Source organism: Vulpes vulpes, unplaced genomic scaffold (genome assembly GCF_048418805.1).
Source record: "Vulpes vulpes isolate BD-2025 unplaced genomic scaffold, VulVul3 u000000689, whole genome shotgun sequence".
Taxonomy (NCBI): Eukaryota; Metazoa; Chordata; class Mammalia; order Carnivora; family Canidae; genus Vulpes; species Vulpes vulpes.
In genome coordinates, this window is record NW_027325772.1 from 67,639 (window position 1) to 86,837 (window position 19,199).

The 19,199-nt window shown below is 38.0% G+C and overlaps 1 long non-coding RNA gene across 1 annotated transcript in view; it reads left to right on the forward strand.

The window, feature by feature from the left end:
* LOC112912515 (uncharacterized) overlaps positions 1 to 17,805 on the forward strand; it is a 58,351-nt gene extending 40,546 nt beyond the window's left edge. Inside the window, exons 3-4 of the long non-coding RNA XR_011999171.1 lie at positions 2,820 to 2,906; positions 17,691 to 17,805. This is a non-coding gene — a long non-coding RNA (uncharacterized lncRNA). The remainder of the gene's footprint in view (positions 1 to 2,819; positions 2,907 to 17,690) is intronic.
* Positions 17,806 to 19,199: the final 1,394 nt, after the last annotated feature.

A 19,199-nucleotide genomic window follows, 5' to 3' on the forward strand; every position in this document is an offset into this window, starting at 1 on the left:
TTCTGCCTTGGGAGTTTCCTGGGTGTAAAACAAGGGGAGTGAAATAGGAGTTCTAAAATCTAGTTCTGAAATTCTGCTTTAATAATTGCCAATTTACCTTGAGCCTCCTTCTTCATCTTCCACTGGTGCTGCTCTATGAGAATAAATCTGTTTTGGAACAAAACATATCACAGGTACCCATCTCAATGACCATGCCTCCAAATCTGTATTCATTCCTTTGTAATTTAAGTCTTATTCAGCCTTTTTTGAGGGCATGAATTCTATTTCTTTAGTAGTCCTTTGACTCTTCCATAGTCCACTTGGGATCTTGTGTGCAGCTGGCAATACATTTTATTGACTGTTTTATTTTATTTTTTTTATTGTTTTTTTTTTTATTGACTGTTTTAGATGACATCCAACAGGTAATTCCTAATAAAACTTCTTAGAAGTAAGAAAAGTATCTACCAGAAACGTAAATAGCAACATTGTTTTAAAGTCAAGGACAAGGGATCCCTGGGTGGCGCAGTGGTTTAGCGCCTGCCTCTGGCCCAGGGCGCGATCCTGGAGACCCGGGATCGAGTCCCACGTCGGGCTCCCAGTGCATGGAGCCTGCTTCTCCCTCTGCCTGTGTCTCTGCCTCTCTCTCTCTCTCTCTGTGACTATCATAAATAAATAAAAGTTAACAAAAAAAATTAAAAAAAAATAAAGTCAAGGACAAGAGTAGAATGCCTATTATTCCTGTTACTATTCATCACGTTGAAGAGGTCCTAATCAAAGCAATAGGAAAAAACTTCTTTTAAAGATTCCAGGCATCTCAATGCAATAGGAAAAATTAAGTATTGGAAAGGAAGAAACAAAACATATTTGCATATGAAATTATGGACAACCTAAAAGGCCCAAGAGAGTCAACTTAAATTTTACTGTAGTGGGATGCCTGGGTGGCTCAGCAGTTGAGTGCCTGCCTCTGCCCAGGGTCCCACATCAGGGTCCCTAAATGGGCCCTGCTTCTTCCTCTGCCTGTGTCTCTGCTTCTCTCTCTGTGTCTCTCATGAATAAATAAAGTCTTTAAAAAAATCGAAAAATAAATTTTACTGGAAGTGCTGTGAGAATTCAGTAAGATGGCTAGACACAAAATCAAGAGCTCAACATGCAAAATGCAGTAGATTTCTTACGTTCCACAAATAATTAACAATGGAAGAATGGTTCCATTTATAATATCAATAAAAGGAAGGACACCTCGGTGACTCAATGGTTTAGCGCCTGCCTTCAGCCCAGGGTGTGATCCTGGATCCTGGGATCGACTCCCACATCGGGCTCCCAGCATGGAGCCTGCTTCTCCCTCTGCCTGTGTCTCTGCCTCTCTCTCTGTGTGTCTCATGAATAAATTAATAAAATCTTTAAAAAATATTTAAAAATATCAATAAAAGACATAAAGTACCTAGGAATAAACTTAGAGTGAAGAATGGGGAAGACCTTTGAGATGAAAATATTAAAACTCTTCTGAAGGACTTTAAGAAATGAATACATGATGATACCATGTTCCTAGAATATTGCAAAGATGTCAATTCTCCTCAAACTCAATGCAATCCTATTCAAATCCTAAGATAGTTTTTCTTTTTTTAAAATAAAAACTGGCCAGCTGACATTTGGTAAAGGGATATGCAAGTCTAGCTATGAAATGTATGAAAAAGGAGGTCAAAGAGCATGAGCTTAACTCTACCAGACATCAAAATAGGTTATTATAAAGCAATTGGAATTAAGTATATAGTGTGATATGGGAAAGGAAACTGGACTGATAGAGTCCAGATAAGTAAAATATTTTAGAGATGCCTGGGTGGCTGAGTGGTAGAGCATCTGCCTTTGACTCACAGGGTGAACCCGGGTCTGGGGATCAAGTCCCACATTGGGCTCCCTGAGACGAGCCTGCTTTTCTCTCTGCCTGTGTCTCTGTCTCTGTGTGTGTGTGTCTCATGAATAAAAAAAATCTTACAAAAAAAAAGAATAGTATTTTAGATCTGTTCAGAAAGAATGAACCATTCAGTAAAAGACTTTAAAGTAACTGGATCTTTCTGTAGGGGGAAAATGTTAGATCCCCTACGTCAACCATACCTAAAAACAAAACAGATTCTATACAGGTTGAAAAATATAACTTATAACAAATATAAGTATAGAAGAAGACAGTATAAAGGCAACAAAGGCCTCGCTAACAAGACCCACATCGCATAGGCCACAAGGAAAGAACTCGCATATATGGTGACAGAGTCAAAACATCTCCCATTTCTTGTAGTCTCACCCCCTTCACCCTTGGATTGTTGGTCATCTTCTGGTGACTGATAAAACTCTTTTCATATTGAATATATTAATCCTTTCAGTGGCTTCCACTGAATTTCAGTGTTTCAAATGCTGGCCAGTGTTTTCATCTTTAAGGAGACAGAACAGTGGAATAAGAGCACAGGATTTGCAGTTAAGTGAAACTGGGTTCTGCTTTGGGTTTTGCCACTGGAGCCTTAAGCTGATCCCCTTTTATGTATGAAAGAGGGATGGTAATATTGTCCTCCCAGGGTTGTGGGCATGTCATTGGATAGGGAAAATTCTTCTTCCTATGCTTGGCAAAAACCAGTGCCAAGTCATTATGGAATTGAAGAAAAGGTAAACAGGCAACCTCCAGGAACAGGTGACTATAAACATGACATGCTTTGGAGTAGCCTGATGCAGGATTTTAGCTACAGTGGTTTAACCAAAACTACTCACATAATTCAGTGTGTGGAAAAAGCTGCTGAGTAAATCTAATTAATCAACAAGATGATATTTTTATCTTTAAGCCATGTCCTTTTTTCCAGGATGACTGATATAGCTCCATGAGGGTGGATACTATCTCTCATCATTTCAGCCAAGGAAAGAAATCAGTGGTAGTCTGAAAGTGACTGGTGAGTACATCTAACCAACAGAATTTTGAGTTGAAGAAATGTTACTATCATGTTAACTTGGCCTTCTTAAACCTAATGTCCCAAAACAGTCTAATGGCTTGTTGCCTTGTTTATAATCCATAAATCTCCTGGCAAAGGAAAGTTCCTTTAAAAATCCCCAGAATAGGGCAGCCCCGGTGGCGCAGTGGTTTAGCACTGCCTGCAGCCCAGGGTGTGATCCTGGGTACCCAGGATCAAGTCCCACATCAGGCTCCTTGCATGGAGCCTGCTTCTCCCTCTCCCTGTGCCTCTGTCTCTCTCATGAATAAATAAAATCTTAAAAAAAAAAGAATTGCTTCTCTTTAAAAAAATAAAATAAAAAAAAATAAAAATCCCCAGAATATACTTTGCAATAAAAGAACGAAGTACATGTCAGCCTGTCAGACAGAAGAGGAATGCCAAGTAGTAGTAAGTGAGAAAGTGGCTTTGATTTTAAGTTTGTAAATTCTGAATCTATTATAAAGACAAAAGATTTTCTGGAAATCTGAATTAATGGTTGTTCTTACCTCAACGAGACAGAAAACTATAATCAAAATCATTACTACTACAGTCACAGATATTGCCAAGATGAGTTTGTTGTTATAGCCATAACCTGGAACTTCTTTTGTGAGCTAAAAAAACCCCAAAAAACAAAGAACAATTTTTTAGAAATCAAAGAAACAGGATGAAAGCTAACTATTCTTAAGCTACTCTAAAACCTCATTCTTTAAGAGGAGTGGCTTACAGGTTCTTAAGAAATATACCAAATCTAATGTGTTATATAATTTTATCATTAGCCCTTTCTTCAATAATCTATTTATCTTGTATGTGAAGTCCTCTTCTCATCTACCTGGGAAGAGTGGCACCATTCTCTAAATGAGCAAAGTGGCACATCACTGTCTCAGCAAATGTTAATGGCTAAGACAAGACCCAGACTAGGAGGCCCCGGTCCTTGTGCATGGGTGCTTTAATTGCATGTCCTAAACTGACTAAAAGTTCAGACCCCATGGTTCAGGAGTTATCCTCACCTCCCTTGACTCCTGCCCTTTCTGTTCACTCTGGGCTTCTGTGCTCTCATTGATATAGTTCTCAATCTTCCATTGGTCTGTATCCCACTGTGCCTTGGACACCTTTACTTCCTGCTGCTCGCTGAGAAGCTTCATCAGGAGGCCTGTTCTGGAGATAAGCTTGGCACAGGCCAGTTGCACTGGTCTCAGAGCATTCCATTTTCAAAGTCCGGATAACATGAGAAATGAGCCTTCTCACATCATTATTAGGGATGATGGACCGTAGCTGCTGGTTTAGCTGAATTTCATAAAGATCACCTGCGGATGAGAGCTTTGCAACACTGAAGCCTGTGGGCCTTGGGGGCAAGTCAGTGACCAAGTTGTGGTATTCCCATTGTGTTTCATTGGTTTGTTTAACAGTCGGCACAAAGTGGTCTCTGGTGGTAGTAGATTATGTAGTGGGAAGATTCCTACGGTTTGTGAATTCAGGGGGAGTTTGTTCTGATACAGTAGTGCTTCCTGGAGAAATAATTTCTTCAGAAACATTCTGTGCAGTAGTGTTTTCTACAGTACTGTTTTCTTTCGAAGGCTCTGAAAGAGTCAATAATTCTGGAAAAGGATTTTCCTGAGTCCATTCTCCTGAAGATGAAATATCCTCCCGTGAAGGGGAATCTGTGAGGCTCCTGACTGCAGGCAATGGAGGCCTCTGTGCAGGCATCAATATATTCGAGAGTGAGTTTTTCTTGCTGAACTTTTGATTTTGTTTGGTCTTGGGTGTTCTTCGGACTATACGTGAGCGAATTTTATGGAAAATATACTTTTTCCCAGAATGTGAGACTGGTCTGGAAGCCTCCATTTCCCTAACTCTAGCATTCTCATCTTCTAAAACAACAATGGGGTAGGTTAAGTCTTTTGAGTTGTTTCTCACCTTAGGTAGGGATTTTGGAGCAGTGGAGGCAGAAGGGCCGCCCATTATGTGTTGCTTCGGGAAAGAAGAGGCTGCTGCCTTGTGCTCCTTTATGAATGAAGGCTCTGTGTGGACGGAGTTTCCCACTAATTTCCTGGGCCTCTGGGCCATGTGAAGCTCCTCCAGCTCCCTGGGGGATGGTCTACTGTGCCTTCTTTCTTTGGCCATGTTCTTCACAAATGACTGGGCACTCTGTTTCCCTCGGGTGCTCTGAACGTCCACTTCCTCGTAGTGCCTTTTCTGTAGGTCCTTGGGGGCCTTGAGAACCCTGTTTATTCTAAACCGCCTCTTCCGCACATTCTTAGCCTTGGGAAGGCTCTTTTCCTGTCCTTGGGCAGTTTCCAATTTCTTTGGAAAGATTTGGCATTTAAATTTGGGACCTAAAAGCCTGAGAGGTATAAGCATGGCAGTTTTCTCTTTCTTTACCTCATCATTTTTTCCTTGAATTTCTGCATCTAACAAATTTTCCAGGAAAGAGACTTTCCTCAGTTTATTTTTGTAAGTTGAGTTGTTGGGTCCAGGTTCAAGGGAAGGGCTCTTTGTGTTGTTTGTCAAGTAACCCACAGACTTGTCTCCATCTTGGACATTTGAAAACAGAATTTTAATGAATGGTAATAATGTTGATTCTACATCTTCTATATTTCCGTCTGAGAAATAAGGTAATATGTAATTCAGCGCACTAATAACATCAGTTTCATCATTAAAGTTTAGCTGCCCATTCATAAAGGCTGACAGACCGATGGCATTTTTGTCTGAGGATGCCTTCTCTGGCTCAATTGTCAGCTCAGTACTGGTACTCTTCTTCCGGGCTTTAAATACCTTCATGAATGATCCTTCTGCATTCCTTATACATACTTCTTCATCTGTCCGAAAAAGAAGAGACTAGTTTTGATAATGAAAGGCTGATAGCACAGCTTTTTGTCAGTCCGCAGTCATACATCCCAGTCATATAAATTAAGAACCAGCAAATATCTGAGTACCATTATCAAGGACACAAACTCAAACTTGAACCTATATTGGCAACAACAAAAGGAGAAAAGGGTATTTTTTTTTAAATGGCTATTTCCTCAGAACCTTCCACAACGTGAATCAATACATTTAGGATTATTCCATAATCCTAGGTCTCCAAGGGCCAATTATCTAGTACTGAGGAAAAGCCAACTCTGGAAGACACTCAGCTAAACTGTCTGCAAATATACTGTGACTCCTGGTATTCATATACCCTGTCCTGTAATGCTTCAGATGTAGTGGGAGCAGGGAGTTTCCTCCTTCTATGTCTACAGTGTGCTTGTTTTCTTGCTACTATCACCGATGCCCATGAAAACACTCACTGCAAGTAGGGCCTCATCTGGACATGCCCTCTCCATCTACGCATCAATTACCATGCTTGGTCCTGCTCCCATATATTGCAGTTCACACAAAACATAAGCTCCAGACAGAAAAAAAGCACTAAGTCCACCCTGGCTCTTTGCTTAAATTGGGCAGGGAACAAGTGTAGGCTAAGAGATTTTCCAGGTATGAGAGATATGCCAATGTGGAATGTTCGATAAATCAATGGAATAATACTTGAGGTTTTAAAATGCAGAAGGGATAAAGAAATTTTTTGTCAGAATGTGAGGAAATATACTTGACTTTCATTTCTAATATTTCTAGCTTTATTTATTACGGTACCATCCAGAGCTTCCCACTACATGAAAGTCAGCGTATGGCTTGTGTACATGCACAGTATTATCCAACCGAGTTTATTTTCCAGAAGAATTAGAAGTATTTTCAGCTGTGTTGATGAGAGTCAGAGGAGGAGGTAATGAAGGTCACAAGAAAGGAGGAGCAACGGGCTTGTAGAGAGCCCTCAACGGGACACTTGAGTGCTAGGAAACAGTACTTAACACCTCTGATCTCATTTTTTCTTACCTGTAAAAGGAGGTTAAACATGCCTATTCTGCCCACCTCTAAGAGATAAGGAAGTAATTAGTAAAAAATTGTTTTGAAAAATAAGCAACACTGTATTTACAGAGGTAGCAAAGTGTTATTTATGATGTACCCTAGATCATTGATAGGGAACCATATTCAAGCTATCTGGGTGCAGAAGCACATTTTGGAAGTCATGAAGTTAGTGCCAATAAAACATAGTATACAGAAAAATACTTAAAAGTATCTGAGTGTTTTTGGACAGAAAAGCTTAGGATTCAGAACAAGTTCAGAGTTGGACAGTCCAAGAATAGAAGAGTGCTCTCTATCCATAAGAAGGCAGCAGCTTCTGGTTAGGGAACAGGAACTCTCAGGCTCTGAATAAACTTTATCTATAAATCAGCATCACTTTTACTCCTAATAACTTGTAAAAACAAACAGAAGAAACAAAAATGTATCTCCACGTGTCATATAAGAAAATGGGGACCTGAGATCTGATACATATGAAATCAGTTTACAAACTATGATGCATATGAACATGTTTTAATTTGGGAGTAATTAATTTAATAATGTAACTGAGAATCTGACTTATAAAAAAGGAATAGTTATTAAAAATTTAGGGATCTGAAGGGTGCCTGTGTGGCTCACTGGGTTAAGCATACAAACTTGGTTTCAGCTCAGGTCATGATTTCAAGGTCACAGGATTGAGCCCTGCATGGGGCTCCACACTCAGCGGGGAATCTGTTTGAGATTCTCTCCCTCTGCCCCTCCTTCGACTCACATCTCTCTCTCTTTCAAATAAATCTTTGAAAAGAAAGAAATTTAGAGGTTTGAACACAGAGAGTATAAAAATAATGTAGTGACATCATTAGTTAAAAATTTATCATTGTTGATTAAAAATAAAAATTAAAACATAAATAAAATTTAAAAATTTAAAATATAAAAAAAATTTAAAATATATCATGATGTGATTCCCAGGTGGCTTAGCGGTTTAGCACCTGCCTTCAGCCTAGGGCGTGATCCTGGAGTCCTGGGATCAAGTCCCACATCAGGCTCCCTGCATGGAACCAGCTTCTCTCTCTGCCTCTCTCTCTCTCTCTCATAAATAAAATCTTTTATATATATATATATATATATATATATATATATATATATATATATAATCATGAGGCAACTTGAACTCACCGCAATGTGTGGCATTTGTCAGACATTCACCATCACAATGCAGCTTGACTATCTTGCAAACAACCTCAATATTATTTTTGAATCGGCAAGGACAACAGGACATGAGGTTAGGTAAAATCCTATAAATGGAGACACAGAGAATTATATTAGTGGTAAAGGAGTTACTTTAGTAGAAGATTCAGGCCAAGGTCTTCACAGGGTTCTGCAAAAAGGAATTCTTGAGGCATATGATGGTTGGGTAGGGTTGGGTAGGGACCAGTTGGCCAATTGTTGCTCATGAATATTGTAAATAAAGAGAAGGACAGAGGTGCTCAACAAATAGGTAAGGATGGTAGGGGGTATGATATACCTAGAATAAGACAGAGATAAGAACTGGGTGACATTGATCAGTAGTTTAGTTCAGAAGTATCTCCTTCTAACCCAAAAGTCTCACTTTGGGTTAAGAGCATACAGGAAGAGGGTAGACTTCTAAGAAGAGTCTGAATAAGTCTAAAATATGGCCCACATCAAGGATAGAAAGCAACCAATCAAAACTAACCCATAATCTACACAGGTGTTACAACTAGCAGACAAGGATGTTTAAAAAGTTATTATAACTGGGGTGCCTGGGTGCCACTGTTGGTTAAGCATCTGACTCTTGGTTTCAACTCAGGTCATGATCTCAGGCTCACAAGATCAAGCCCCTCACTGGGCTCCTAGATCACCGTAAGTCTGCTTGAGATTCTCTCTCCCTCTGCCCCACCCACGTGTGCTCTCTTCTTTCTCTCTCTTAAATAAATTACAAAATCTTTATTTAAAAAGTTATAACAATATTTCATATGTTAAAGAAAACCAGACTGATGAGGCACCAGGGTGGCTCAATCAGTTAAATGTCCGCCTTCGGCTCAGGTCATGATCCCAGGGTCCCAAGATTGAGCTCCACATCAGTTTCCCTCCTCAGCAGAGAGCCTACTTCTCCTTCTCCTCTGCTCCCCCTGCTTGTGCTCTCTCTCTCTGTGTCAAATAAATAAAATCTTTAAAAAAAACCAATCTCAGACTAAGAAACCCATGTCTCTACTTAACTCAGTGAGTTATACAACAACTTCAAGTGGCCTAATATATGCATATGTAGAGTCTACAAGGGAGAAGAGATATAATTTGAAAAATAATAGCCCCCAATGTCCAAACAGGTAACCCTAATAAACCCACAAATCCAAGAAGGTCAATGAACTCTAAGCACAAGAAATATGGACAAAACTATGCCAAAGCACATCATAATCAAACTTCTCAAACCATCAATAAGAGAAATTGTTAAAAATAAGCCAAAGGAAAATCCTCCACACAACATATAGGGAAATAGAGATAACAATGATAACATATTTCTTGTTGGAATTAATGGAACTCAGTAGAGCAACATCTTTAAAGCAGAGAAGAGGAGAGGGGACCAACAACTATCAAACTAGAATTCTATATCCAGATCTTTCAAAAATAAAAGCAAAACAAAAGACTGAGACATACAAAAGCTGAAAGAACTCATCATTAGTAGATTTACACTGTAGAAAAGCTAAAGAAAGTATTTTCAAGCAGAAGGAAAATGATAGCGATAGAAATGTGCATCCACACAAAAGAAAGAAGAACATTAGAACTGGTAACTCCAAAGGTAAATACATAAGGTTCTTCTTACTATTTAAATATCCGAATACAATATGATTTAACTTATATGTAGAGTCTTAAACAAATGAAAAATGACAACAAAAAAAGAGAAACAGATTCATGAATATGGAGAACAAACTGGTGGCTGTTAAAGTAGAGGGCGGGGATATGGTCAAAATGAGTGAAAAGACGTAAGAAGTACAAACTTCTAGTTATAAAATAAGTCTCCAGATGAAAAGTACAATGTAGGGAATATAGTTAATAATACCGTAATACAGTTATTGTGGTATTAATTGTTCAATCACTATGTTGTACATATGAAACTAATTTAATATACATCAACTATACTTCCTAAAGGAGTTAACTTATTGTTTAAACAAAAAAATAATAATATAGTGTGCTGTTTAGAAGTAAAAGCAAAGTGTATGAAGACATCAGCACACAGGCCAGTAAGGGAGAAATGAAGTACACTATATATTGTAAGGTTCTTATAGCAATCATGAAATCATATGTTATTTGAAGATAGACTGAAAAGTTAAAGATGAACACTACAAACCATTAAACTACTACTAAACTAACAAAACCTGATTTGTAATTAACTAGCTAACAAATAAAATTTAATTTATTTAATTTAATTTAATTTAATTTAATTTAATTTAAACGTGTACTCAGTCATCCAAAAGTAGGAAGAAAAAGAAAAAACAATAGCAAAACAAAGAACAGATGGGACACATAGAGATTTTAGTAGCTTTAAATGTAGTCATGTTAATAATTACATTAGGTGTAATGGTATAATCACCCTAATTAAAATATATAAAAGCAAAAGCCAACTATATGCTGTCTATAGATGAAGAATGAAGAATCATCTTCAATAGAAATATACAAGTAGGTTAAAAGTATAGAAAAAATTGTGCTATGCTAACAGTAATCAAAAGAAACCTTGGGTGACTACATTACTGTAAGACAAAGTCAATTTCAAAGTAAAAAAATATTACCAAGGATAAAGGAGGTTATTCCATCATTATAGGAATTTCGACTAATAAAAAAGACATAACCTAAAAATGTATGCATCTGATAACAGAAATTCAAAATATATGAAGGAGAATGGCAAAGAGAGACAAATAAATACACAATTATAGTTGGAGATTTCAATATCGCTTTCTAAATAATTGACAGAAAATCAGTAGAGATATAGCAGATTTGAATAACACTATCAACATACTTGACCTAACTGACATTATAGAATGCTCCACCCAAAATCAGAGTACACATTTTTTCAAGTAGATACATAATAATTACCAAAATAGATCATAGGCTCATCTAATACCAGAATTCATGGGTATAAAACAAGCCTCAATAAATTTAAAAGGATTTCAGTCATTCAACATATGTTCTGTGCTACAATGGAATTAAGTTAGAAATTAACAGATTTGAAAAGTCTCCAATTTATTTAGAAACTAAACAACATACTTCTTAGTAACCCTGCCAGTCAAAGATACAAAAGGGAAATTAAGGACTATTTCGTACTAAAACTGAAACCATGTCAACATATGGGATGTTGCTAATGCGGTGTTCAGCTTCCCCAGTATCCACGTTTAAGACACAAAAAAAGAAAATAAAATCAATCATTGAATAAGGAGAAGAAATAGCATAATAGAGATCAAGGCACAAATAAAGAAAACAGAAAACAAAAATAGAGAGGCCAGTGAAATGAAAAGACAGTTTTTATTTATTTATTTTTAAAGATTGTATTTATTTATTCATGAGAGACACAGAGAGAGGGGCAGAGACATAGGCAGAGGGAGAAGCAGGCTCCCTGTGGGGAGCTTGAAGAGGGACTCGATTCTAGGACCCCAGGATCACGACCTGAGCCAAAGGCAGATGCTCAACCACTGAGCCACGCAGGTGCCCCAAAAGACGGGTTTTGGAGAAGATAAATAAAACTGATAAACCTCTAGGCAGACTGATTAAGACCAGACAAGACAAGAGAAGACATAAATTATCAGTATCAGAAATGAGAGGGGTCAGGGATCCCTGGGTGGCTCAGCAGTTGAGCGCCTGCCATCAACCCAAAGCCTGATCCTGGAGTCCCGGGATCAAGTCCCACATCAGGCTCCCAGCATGGAGCCTGCTTCTCCCTCTGCCTGTATCTCTGCCTCTGTCTCTCCCCCCCCCCTCTGTGTTTGTGTCTCTCATGAATAAATAAAATCTAAAAAAAAAAAAAAGAAACAATGGGTGACATGTCCCTTGTTTCTTTTCTTTTTTTTTTTTTTAAGATTTTATTTTTATTTATTCATGAGAGACACAGAGAGAGGCAGAGGCAGAGGCAGAGGGAGAAGCAGGCTCCCTGCAGGGAGCCTCATGTGGGATTCAATCTCAGAATCCCAGGGTCATGAGCTGAGCCAAAGGCAGATGCTCAACCACTGAGCCACCCAGGCATCCCTACAGATATTAAAAGGATAAGAAGGGAATATTATAAAATAATTTGTCAATTCAAGGTGAAATGAACAGATCATAAAAGATGTAAACTACTCAAAAATAAATATGTAACTTAAATATCACTATTAAAGAAATAGAGTGTGTAATTTACAACTTTCTCACAAAGAAAGCTTCAAATCCACAGGGCTTCACGAGTGATTCTACCAAACATTTAAGGAAGAAATAATGCCAATTCTACACAAACTCTACCAGAAAGTTGAAGAGAAAAGAATATTTCCCAACTCATTTTTAAGGCGAGCTTTTCCCTTATCATAAGTAGGCAAAGACAGTACAAGAAAAGAAAACAATAGACTAATATCTCTCATGAACACAGATGCAAAATTCTAAACAATGTTTCACCATATCAAACAATATATGAAGTTTCTGTATAGTAAAGGAAACAACCCAAAAAAAAAAAAAAGACTACCTATCAAATAGGAGAAGATATTTGCAAGTGACATATTCAATATAGGTTTAGTATCCAAAATAAAAAAGAATGTCTACAGATCAACAACAAAAACCCTCAAATAATCCACTTAAAAACTGAGTGGAAGACACAAACAGACATTTCTCCAAAGAAGATGGACAGGGGTGTCTGAGTGGCTCAGTTGGTTAAGTGTCTGCCTTCAGCTTAGGTCATGATCTCAGGGTCCTGGGATCAAGCCCTGAGTAAGGCTAAGTACTCAGAGGGGAATCTGCTTGGGATTCTCTCTCTATCCCTCTATCTCTTCCCCTCCTCCTGCTCATGTTATTCTCTCTCTCTCAAATAAATAAATAAAATAAAATAAAAAAAAGAAGACATGCATATGGCCAACAGACACATGAAAAAATGCTCAGTATCATCAGGGAAATGCAAATAAAAACCATGATGAGATATCACTTCACACCTGTCAGAATGGCTAAAATAAAAAACACAAGAAACAACAAATTTTAGTGAGGATATGGAGACATAAGAACTTATGCACCGCTGGCGGGAATGCAAACTGGTACAGCCACTGAGGAAAATGGTATGCAGGTTCCTCAAAAATTAAAAATAAAACTACCCTATGATCCAGTAATTGCACTTCTGGTTATTTAACCAGAAAATACAAAAATACTAATTCAAAGGGATATATGCACCTCTATGTAGCATTATTTACCATAGCCAAGTTATGGAAAGCAACCTACCAGTCCATTGATAGATGGATGGATAAAATATATGTGGTATATATAAACAATGGGATATTATTCAACCATAAAAAAGAACGAAATCCTGCCACCTGCAACAACATTAGAGTATAATGCTAAGCAAAGTCAGCCAGTGAAAGACAAATACCAGGTGATTTCACTTATATGTGGAATTTAAGAAACAAACAAAAAAAATGAGCAAAGGGAGAGAGAGAGAGAGAGAGAGAGAGAGAGAGAAAGTCAAGAAACAGACATTTATTATAGGGAACAAACTATAGTTGCCCCCAGAGGGGACAAGGGGTGGATTGATGGGTGAAATAGGTGAGTTCATCAACATTTAAAAATTAAGAATTCTGGTCTTCAGAGATAGAACAGAATGAAGACAAGCCACAGCCTGGGAGAAATTTGCTAAACACCTGAGAGAAAAGACTTTTTCCAGAATATATAATATACTCTTAAAACTCAGTAGTGTGTATCCAACCGAAAGATGGATTTGGGGGCACCAGGGTGGCTCAGTTGGCTGCATGTCTGACTCTTGATTTTGGCTCAGGTTATGGTCTCAGGGTTGTGGGATTGAGCCCCAAATCAGGCTCCAAGCTTGGTGAGGAATCTGAGATTCCCTCTCTCCCTCTCTGACTGCCTTTACCCCCCATCCCCCACCACATTTGGTCTCTCTCTCTCTCTCTCTGTCTGAGATAAATAAATATTTAAGAAAAAAAATAAAAGGAAAAGGAAAAGAGATTTGAATAGACACATCATTTAAAAAGATACTGGTACATGAATAGACACTCAACATCATGAGCTATTAGAGAAATGCAAATTAAAGATACAAAGTCTAAAAAAAATTTTTTAGCTGAAATATAAAGATGTCATACACTGCTGGTTGGAATGCAAAATGGTACATCCACTTTATTTTTTTAAAGATTTTATTCATTTATTATGAGAGACACTGAGAGAGGGAGAGAGAGGCAGAGACACAGGCAGACGGAAAAGCAGGCTCCATGCAGGGAGCCCGACGTGGGACTCCATCCTGGGTCTCCAGGATCACGCCCTGGTCTGAAGGTGGCGCTAAACTGGGCTGCCCTACATCCACTTTAGAAAAGAGGTAAGCAGGTGTTTTGTTTTTGTTTTTGTTTTTGAGAGAGAGAGAGGGCAAGCACATGTGTATGAATGGGGTGGGGAGGAGGGGCAGAGAGAAAAGGAGAGAAAGAATCTTAAGCATGCTCCACATTCAGCATGGAGCCCCATTGGAGGCTTGATCTCACAACCCTGAGATTATGACCTAAGCCAAAATCAACAATCAACAGTTGGACACTTAACTGATTAACGCCCCAGGTACCCCTAGGAAGCAGTTTCTTAAAAAGTTAAATATACACTTAGCACATGATGTAGTAATCCTACCATTAAGTATTTCACCTCCCCCGGAATGAAAGCATATGCTCACACAAAGGCCTGCACGTGACTGCTTTTAGCAGCTTTATTCATCATAGCCAAAAGGAAAATCAGAACAACTCAAATGTCCATTAAGTGATGAATGCATAAACAAACTGATATATCCACACAACTGTAACACTACTCAGTAATAAAAAGGAGTGAATTACGGGTTGATGCACTCACAAGGATGAATCTCAAAAGGATTATGCTGAGTCAAAGGAGCCAATCACACAAGACTGCATACTGTATGATTTCATTTATAAGACACGGTGGAGGGGCACCTGGGTGGCTCAGGGGTTGAGCGTCTGCCTTTGGCTCAGGGAGTGATCCTGGAGTCCTGCGATAAAGTCCCACATCAGATTCCTTGTATGGAGCCTGTTTCTCCCTCTGACCTCTCATTCTCTCTTTCTTTGTCTCTCATGAATAAATAAATAAAATCTTAAAAAAAAAAAGACATGGTGGAAAAAAAACTATAGGGACAAAAATGAGGTTGGTGGCTGTCAGGGGCTGATGGTGGGAACAGGGGATTAACTACAAACAGAAATGTTCTGTATCTCAAACGTGGTGGTGGTTACACAACTATAGATTTGCCAAAGCTCATTAAAAACTGCATATACTTAAAAACAGTACATATTAACTGAAAATTATGCCTCAATAAATCTGACTTAAAAATAAAACAAACCTAAATACACAACGAAGTGATAATAAACATAAGAAAAATCAACTTACAGTTTTTCCAATTCAAGGGTCTTCATGAGAATGCTCTCAATTGTTGAAAGTGACACCTGTGTTGTTCCCATGTCTCTGAAAGAGAAAGCCCAAACATGCATGATAGCAAAGACTAAAATTCCACACCAAGTACAAAAAGGTACTTAATAGTATGTGATTATTTAAATTCTGGCTTCTCTGTCAAGCTAGCTCTAGAGTTTACTTGCTGTGGAAGATAATTTCAGAACATTCTTATTGAAGAAATTAAAATTTATGTGCATTACGAACATGATCACCTTGGTGCTAAACAGTACAATCTCTTTTTACCCTTTTTCTACTCATTCTCAGTTGCATCCACCTTTCTTGATTTGTCTTTTGTTTTAAATAATGTATACCTTATTCCCGTTTGCTTTTTGAGATAAATGATATTTCTACATATGTGGTAAATATTTCCATATACACCTGCATGTTCCATATCTCTATGTGTTCTTCAATACTGCTCTCTTCTACTACAGGCTGTCTTGTCCATATACATTCTTTCTTTGCCAATAATTCTTATTGCAATAGTCCAGCTAAAATTTAAATTATGACTTTTTATTCAAAATGCAAAAGATTTAATCTTTGACAAAAGTAGAAAAAGAGCAGAAATCATCTCATGTGCCATGAGATTGTTGTAATACTTACAAATATTTTAATGCTGGCAATTTAAAAAGCTATGAATCTTCAACAGTTGTCAGAGGGTTACGACTGAGAATTCTGAAAAATGCAGTGGAATTAAAATTATCTGCATTTTCAGTAACTACCATGAAAATTTATGTTCCTTTTTTTTGGTATGGAACTTGAAGTTTAAAAGCAATCATTTTCTGCCTTTGCCTATAAATCACCCTTAGAATCTGTAAAACATTCTTCCTTTGGGCACTACCGAGGTCTCTGAATGATAAAGTGGGAAGAGAAAGAGAAAAAAAAATTTTTTAAGTGGATGGCAAAGAAAAAATATGCCAAAGAACGTTTCAGGTTGAAAACCTCAGAAGTGACTATACCAGTAGGAAGTAATTTCTGTAGGAAATACTATTTCTAGTGTCCTCCATAATTCAAAGTGCTTTTCTTTTATCTCTAGAAAGTTTAAAAAAATCCTACAGTTTAAACCACCCAGTGAAAGACAAAAAACCAATTCCTCAGTTTTGGAGCCAAACAAGAAGGGCTAAATCTATGAGCAGCCGGTGAAAGCTATATTCCCACCACATAGCCTGTGTGTATTCTTGCATTACAGCCTTTGTCATGGCATGTATCACCTGTTTCCTTATCAATCTCCTGGATTCTCGGCGCCTGGAAGGCAGGGACCATACTTGATTGTCATGTTGTCCCTGTGCCTGACATAGTATAGTGCTTGTTATTGACTATTTAATGTTTGTTGAATAAAGGACATCTTGTCATTTTTTGACACAAGCTTTTACTCCAAAATGCTGGACCTTCTTCCCAACTCTTTAAAACGAAAAAAGGTAAAAGAAATAGGAAGAAAAGAAAAGACAATCTGCTTTGAGGTTGACTCTACTCAAGAATCATTAGCTATACTTTTACCAAGTATTAGAAAGATAATCTTCATAACCAATACTATTATTGGGCTGTAAGGCATCTGTGATCAGCATTTCACATTTAATCGTCACAATAACCTTATGTGATAGATACTATCATCACCTCATTTTACAAATGAGGAAACTGAGGTACAGAGAGGTTACATAATTTGTCCGAGGTTGTCAAGCCAGTCAGAAGCAGAGCTGGAATTTGAACTGAGTTCTGACTCCAAAGCCTGTGTTTAACTCACATGAAGAAAAGGGGGTTTATAAAACACCTGTTACCATGAACTTTGAGAGCACTAAATATAGAAACTGTATCCATGTTGAACTTCATCGCTCCATCTGGGAGAGCTCCTCTGAGAATTACATTTTCTATTTTTATTCCTTTTCTCTAATCATCTCTCTCGATGAGGGTTTTTTTTTCTTTTTCAATGAGGTATTCAATTAGCTGATGGTCATTGAGACTTTAGGGATTTTAAACCATGTTATAGGCGAATCAGTGAAAATGGGAAAGTGAGGACATTTGAAAATTCATCCCTCCATAAAAGCAACGACAATGACAAAAACTGGCAAACATAGAATCAATGTTTTCATCATTTTGGAAAAATTAACCAATGGGCCAACAGCAACCCAGAGAGCATTCATTAAGGGAAAATGTATTGATTACTATAAGAACAGTGAGATCTGTTGTTTTAACTTGTTCTAGACGTCTGCTCTGTATCCTGATGGTAGCCTTGAAAAATAGCCCACATCCCAGGGGAGCAAAATGGAGCTGGAGTTCCTTAAAGCCTCCTTCCCAAAGAACTGTCATTGTTTTACCTGTCTACTTAGTTTCCTGGAAGACCTCAATTGAGAAGCTTGTCCTTGACCTCACTGAGAACTGCACAATACTAAAAGCCTCTTCTTCTCAAGGGGCATTTAAAAAATATATTCATTTATTTATTCATGAGAGAGACAGAGAGAGGGAGTGAGAGAGTGAGAGAGAGAGAGAGAGAGAGAGAGAGAGACAGGCAGAGACACAGGCAAAGGGAGACAGTGAGAGGCAGAGACATAGGCAGAGGGAGAAGTGGACTCCCTATGGGGATCTGGATGTGAGACCGGATCCCAGAACTCCAGGATCATGCCTAGAGAGGAAGGCAGACACCCAACCGCTGAGTCACCCAGATATCCGAAGGAGCATTTTAAAAAACACTTACAGGTAAATGTTTTAAACTGGCAGCTGTGTAAGGCAATGGATAACAGTTGAGACCAAAAAAAAAAAAAAAAAAAAAAAAGCCTAATCTAAAAGTTTAAAAGAAAAAGCTGAGAAATGAGATATCCACTGAGAGTTTGAAATGCTCCAACATATTCCTGGGAAAGTAGAAGACCACAAGACATATTCCTAGGAATGTAGAAAAAAACCTTAGCACTAACAAATGGGTTCAGCAAGGTTGCAGGATACAAGATCAATATGTAAAAGTTGGCTGTATTTCTATGTACTAGCAATGAGTAATCTAAAATGATATTAAGAAAAAAATTCCATGTATAACAATATTAAAAAGAATAAAATACTTAGGAAAAAATTTAACCAAAGAAGTATAAGACTCATACACTGAAAACACAAAACATTGTTGAAATTAAAGAAGATTGAAAAAAATGGAAAAAATGCCATGGTCATGGACCAGAAGAAAATATTGTTAAAATGGCACTATGCCCCAACTTGAAGTATGGCTTCAGCACAACCCTTATCAAGATCACAGCTGACTTCTTTCCAGGCTAATTCTAAAATTCTTATGTCAATTCAAGGGACCCAGAATAGCGAAGAAAAAAAAATCTAGATAAAGACCAAAAAGGTGGGAAGATTCACATGCTCTGGTTTCCAAACCCAATTCAAAGCTACAGTAATCGTAGTGTGGCACTGGCATAAGGATAGACATACACAATCGGAGAAGGGCAAACATTATATGGTCTCATTCATTTGGGGAATATAAATAATAGTGAAAGGGAATAGAAGGGAAGGGAGAAGAAATGGGTAGGAAATATCAGAAAGGGAGACAGAACATTAAGACTCCTAACTCTGGGAAATGAACTAGGGGTGGTGGAAGGGGAGGAGGGCGGGGGGTGGGGGTGAATGGGTGACGGGCGCTGAGTGGGGCACTTGACGGGATGAGCACTGGGTGTTATTCTGTATCTTGGCAAATTGAACACCAATAAAAAAATAAATTTATTATTAAAA